Below are 5,905 nucleotides of genomic sequence, written 5' to 3' on the forward strand. Positions count from 1 at the left end.
AATTAATCCATTGCACTATTACCATAATATCAACCATAGGATAAGTTGAGTTGAACTAAACAGAATTCCCTCTCGTTATTGAATTTAGTCAAATCTTTGCTTTTCTAGTTTTTAGCCTAAGTAATATTAGTAAGTTTCTAGTCTTGTAAAACTAGAGAAAACCCCTATTTATTATTTACTTTAGATAAAATTAGTCTTTAGTTTTAATTTACCGTTCCCTGTGTTCGATACCCTACTTATTTAGCTGTACCACAATTGATAGGTCCACAGCCTTTGTGTGTTCACTTTATAATTAAAAGTGGGTTTAAAACTAGTTGAGTTTTACACATATCATGTTTTTGGCGCCGTTGCCGGGGAACGGTTCTAAATTAGCACTAATTTCTATTTTATCGATCATTTGTGTGGGATTTATCTTACACAAAGTTAATTCTTAGGTAATTTAGTAGTTAGTATAGGTTTTAATAAATATCTGTTTTAATAAGTAATTAGAATTTTTTTTTCTGTTTTTGCCTTGAACCCCCCGAGTGCACTCGTGACAACTCAGCGAGTCCATCGCTGATTCACAGTTTCAGTTTTTATTTTAATTTTTTTTCTTTTTACGCGTTTTTCTTGTTTTATTTGCAGTTGTTTCATGACCCGAGGATCTGATACACCTCTAGTCCCTCCTCTCGAAGACCCGGAATCCGCACTAAGGAGGAACGAAGGAAAATCCGTTTCTTCAAAGAATTCTCCACTAAAGAACCTCAAGTCCGTTTTCAGCAAGAAGAAGAGTAGGAAATTAGGAGCATCCAGCGCCTCTGTAGCAATCGAAGATCCGATTAAAGAAGACACCGAGTACGAGACCGAGGAAGACGAAGAACCTACATACGAGCACGAATCCGATTTTGAGGACGATTTAGCTATTACTATGGCTAATATCGATGAAGTCCCCATGGGGGAATGGAAGAAGAGGATGCGTGACGATACCGACCCGGGACTTGTGCAACCCACAATTCCCGCTACTGCTACTTTCGAGCAAAAGGGCCACATACTCGCTCAACTCAAGGAGATTCCCTTTTATGGAAAAGACCACGAAGATGCCTATGAGCACTTGGATGAAGTCAATGATGTAGCTGACTACTTGAATGTTCCAGATGTGCCATGCGAGACCCAGCTACTTCGTATGCTTCCAGTCACATTCAAGGGTGCTACAAAGGATTGGCTCAAGTCACTTCCCCCCGGGTCGGTCACCACATGGGCTAAGTTGAAAGAAGAGTTCATAGACCATTTTTTCCTGCCTTCTAAAATAGCCAAGTTGAAGAAAGCTATTACCAACTTCGAGCAACAACCCGGAGAGTCACTTTATGAGGCGTGGGAGAGGTACAAAAGTCTTCTTAGAAATTTCCCACACCATGACCTTAATAGCCAACAAGAAGTCTCCATCTTCTATGATGGAGTCAATGTTACCACAAGGCAATTGCTCGACTCGCAAGGCTCGTTCACAAAGAAGGCGCCCCCGGTAATCAAGGAATTAATTGAAGAATTCTCTAAACATTCTAGAGAATATCACAACCCAAGAAACGAAGTTAGTCGGGGGTACTGAACTCGGTTAATGATGGCATGGCGGCGATGATGGCTAAGCTCGATAGTTTAGATAGAAGGATGACAGAAATGGATTAAACAATCCATGCAATTCGAGTTGAATGCGAGAACTGTAAAGGACCTCATCTCACAATGGATTGTGACTTGGATGAAAATGGAAACAAGAAGGCGCAAGTGTTCTACTCAAGCGGCGATAGATACGATGAGACTTGGCGGAAACCCAAGAAAGAATGGCTTCCGTATGAAGAATATAAAAAGGCAAAGGAAGAGAAATACAAGCAAAAAGAGAGGGGTTTCTATCAAAAGGAAGAACCGGTGGTGGAAAAGAGAGCCGACTTAGAAGAAATGTTCACAAGATTTATAGCCGCGTCCGAGAAAAGACACAATGATCATGATACTGCAATACAAGAGACCAGAACTATACTTAGGAATCAGCAAGCATCTATTCTCAACATTGAGAAACAGCTAGGACAACTTGCACATCAAGTGAATGAGAAAAGACCGGGTGAACTTCCAAGTAAAGTTGAGAATAATCCGAGAATGGAGAATGTGAATGCTATAACCTCCAGCTATGGAGAATTTTTCACTCCTATGACCCCTGCACAGAAGGTCTCAGCTAAGGTGCATGCAGAAAAGACAGAAGAGACGAGTTTAGCTAAACCCGACCATACTCGCCGAGTCCCTCTAATACACTCGACGAGTCCATGCCCTGATGACAAATCTATTGTTTCCTTAAAGCCTTACAACCCTCCTCTGCCATTCCCAATCAGAGCCATACCTGATGAAAAGGTTAAAGCATACAAAGCTTTCATGGAACATGTCAAAGCGTTTCAAGTCAACGTCCAATTTGTGGAAAAGATGCTTCAAACACCCAAATATTTGAACTTGCTAAAGGGTCTCTTTGCTGCTAGAAAAGATTTGGCTGAAGTCGCGGAGATAGTTGTGACAACCCGAAATTTCCACTTTGTACAAACAACATCACTTCAATAGAAGTTATAACAGTCATAGTCAATTTTCAGACTTTTCGTATAAGTTGGAGTAATCCAGGGTTTACACTTCAGTAAATATCAGGAGAGTGGATGCACTATGGTTTTGTGCAACACTCTTATTCCAACACTCTGTTATATTAGGAATCATTTCACGAATAAAAATATTTTCTGTCGAAAATATCTTAGGACTATAAATAGATTTCTGAACCGAATTCATTCATTATTCACATTTCCAACTAGAGAAAAGCCATTTTCTCTCTCACGGATCTTCGGGTTTTCATCCCAAATTGTGAGTACACTTCTCTAGTTGTTTTATAATGCTTATTATATGCTAATAACATAGATTACATGTCAAATATGTGAGATTCGGGAGTTTACCGCCCAAGAACGTTCTTGGGGAGTAAACTCCAAAAGAGGCATAAATGCTTCCTAGTCCCATTTCCTTGTTGAGTAACTAGCTTAGGATTGTATATAAGTATATTTGAGGCTAGAAAACAATCAAAATCACCAAGCTTAGGGTGTTCACGGACCAAGAACTTCTTGGACCGTGAACTCCAAATTCAAGGGGCAAAATGTGCCCTAACCACTCCTAAAGCTTTAGACATTAACCCCCATTTATTCCTAGCTAAATTGTGGACTTTAAAACATCAAGAGCACCCCTCAAATTGAGTTTACGGCCAAGGAATACTCATAGGCCGTAAACTCCAAACAAGGGCACCAAAGTGTGCCTAGGGTCCTCATTAGCCTTAAACAAATGCCTAGAAATTATCCTACTTGTGCTTGGAGCTTGAAAGAATAAAAATACCCATCCCAAGAGAGTTTACGGCCATAAAATCTAAGGGAATTGGCCTTGGGGCCGTAAACTCCTCAAGGGAATGTTTCTATGCCCTAAACTACCCAAAGAACTAAACCACCAAGTAGAACTTATTCTAGAAATCAAATAGCACTTCAAAACACCATGTACCACCAAGTTAAGAGTTCACGGCCATAAACCCAAGTTTTTACGACCGTAAACTCCTTGTGTGGAGTTTATTGAGGAGTAAAAACCTATACAAGGTCCTTGGAAGCAATAAACCCCTTTAGCCTTGTCCCACCACAACCTAGAGGCAACCATTAGGACCTATAACTCTTATACAAAGTGTTTTCATCTTCTAGAGTGTCCCAACTTATTTCATTAGTTATTATTTGGCTAATTAGTTATATATATGCTCATTATATGATAACTAGGCTCGTGCGTGTGAACAAGTCTCCGTTTGCCACCTAGCACGGTATCCGACACTTCAATCCAATCCACTCACCACAAGTGAGTTTATGCCCCTTTAATTAACCTTTGAAATACTTTTAATGTTTTAAATGCTTTTATGGGGGGGGGGGGAATACAAGTTAAATACTTATAGTTATTACATCAATCACATGTGATTAGTAACTACAAAACCAATGATTTTAGTATTGTTCAAACTGTTTATCAAACTGTTTTACTTCAAACTGCTTTACAAACTCTTTTACTTATCAAATACTTTTATTTAAACTTTGTTATATTTCTTATAAATTGCATGCCCATTACATTACATATACAAGAATACGTTCATTATTGTGATATGAATCGGAGCATGACTTAAATGCCGTGGCCCGAGTTGTAGCCAGAGTCTCTTGAAGGGAGAGCATGAGTTTGCGTATAGATCTATACTGGATTGACTATCATACACCTTGCTGCTAGCTACAGCCGGACCTGCAGGTCTGCGGGTGCCAAACGTCATTCCATTATTACGACCATTCGTATGTCGTTGTTACCGGTCGATAGTATGGTGCAATTAGTCACATGATACCTTAATATAAATCCAGTTTAAGGTAGTTAGTATAGCAGTAGTTCCTATAATACAACACTACAGTACTACAATAATTTACCCATTACATATATTTAGTGATTATTTCACTTAACCTTTAATGTACAAACTATATTTTGTTAAATGATAGTTACACTTGGGAAATTACACACTTTTACAAAAAACGAGCATACAAAATAGTTAAGCCTTGGTAGAAGGCCACTTTAATAGAAAATATAGGTTTTTCTAAGAGATTCAAACTTTTACAAACACTTACAAACATTTACTTACATTTTACAAACTTACACTTAAGACATGTTCAAACGTTTTGATAACAAACACCGACACTAAAATACTTATGAACTCACCAACTTAATGCTGATAAAGTCTTTCAAAATAACTTGTATTCTCAGGTCATCAGTAGATAGGTACCGAGGCCAGCGTTTGAGAAGATGGAGCGCATCCAAGACTCATCTTATTATTTTGATTCACATTATATTTTTGGTGTCTATAACTGTTCAGAACACGCTTGTATTAAAATTGAATATTTAATGCAATGGGTGATGTTGTTTGCTTGTTTACTTTTACTGTGTTGTGATACTTTACATGACGTCCTTCGCCCCAGAACGTTTCCGCCGTTCTTGGTTTTTGGGGTGTGACAGATTGGTATCAGAGCATTGTTTATAGTGAATTAAGTATATCAACCCATAAAAGATATACTAAACTATAAACCCATTAGGGATTAAAACACTCTGACCAAGAGTCTATACTTTAAATATTAAAATATTTAATTAAGTATACTAGTCTGCATTCATACTAAAATCGGTGTCATAATGACAAGAACAAAAGTATTACGATTGTTAAATATCACAAGTGAGCTCGGGGATGTATGGTCAGTCCTGGGAATAGCATAGCCTGATCAACTATGCTGGTCCGAAGAGTGATTAGCATATGCCCTAGAATGGTTGTGATATGTTAACAAGTCTAAAAACTTACCAACAATACCACAAGAAGAATCGGTAGAACCTAAACTTAAAATACTATAGGTGTATTTTGTACTACTAGCTACATATATACTATATTCTTATACCTCTCTTCTTGCATAGATTGAAATGGCTGGATTCCATCACGACGACCCGTACTTTCCAAATGAAGGCAATGCAGGGTGAATCGAAGAAGAGCCCGAAGATGAGCATCCAATCTCTTTGGATGATCACCTCGCAGAAGGCTTTTCTGATGGATCCGACTCCGAGCCTGAAGTCAACAACCTACCGCTAGTAGGTCAAGCTCCGAACAACAACCCCCGACCAGCTTTTCTAGGTCCTACACCCTTGTGGGCAACCAACTTGAATCGCTGGAGTGACGAACGGGGTCAACCCATACCTTCCTTTGGGGACCGAACCTTTTACCACGTTAGCGATGGTGGCTCTGCGGATCGAGCTCTGCTCGTCATTATCCGCAGAATAGCTCGTAATGTTGAACAAGGTCGAGCAGCCATCGACCGGGTCATGG

General features: G+C 39.2%; 1 non-coding gene across 1 annotated transcript; it reads right to left on the reverse strand.

Moving 5' to 3' along the window:
- Nucleotides 1–1,291: 1,291 nt before the first annotated feature.
- Nucleotides 1,292–1,398, reverse strand: LOC145049046 (small nucleolar RNA R71). The gene has a single exon (XR_013683166.1). It is a non-coding gene; the product is annotated as a small nucleolar RNA R71 (small nucleolar RNA).
- Between the last annotated feature and the right edge of the window lie 4,507 nt (nucleotides 1,399–5,905).

This window comes from Lactuca serriola, chromosome 4 (genome assembly GCF_051521515.1).
Source record: "Lactuca serriola cultivar US96UC23 chromosome 4, Lser_US96UC23_V15, whole genome shotgun sequence".
Classification (NCBI taxonomy): domain Eukaryota; kingdom Viridiplantae; phylum Streptophyta; class Magnoliopsida; order Asterales; family Asteraceae; genus Lactuca; species Lactuca serriola.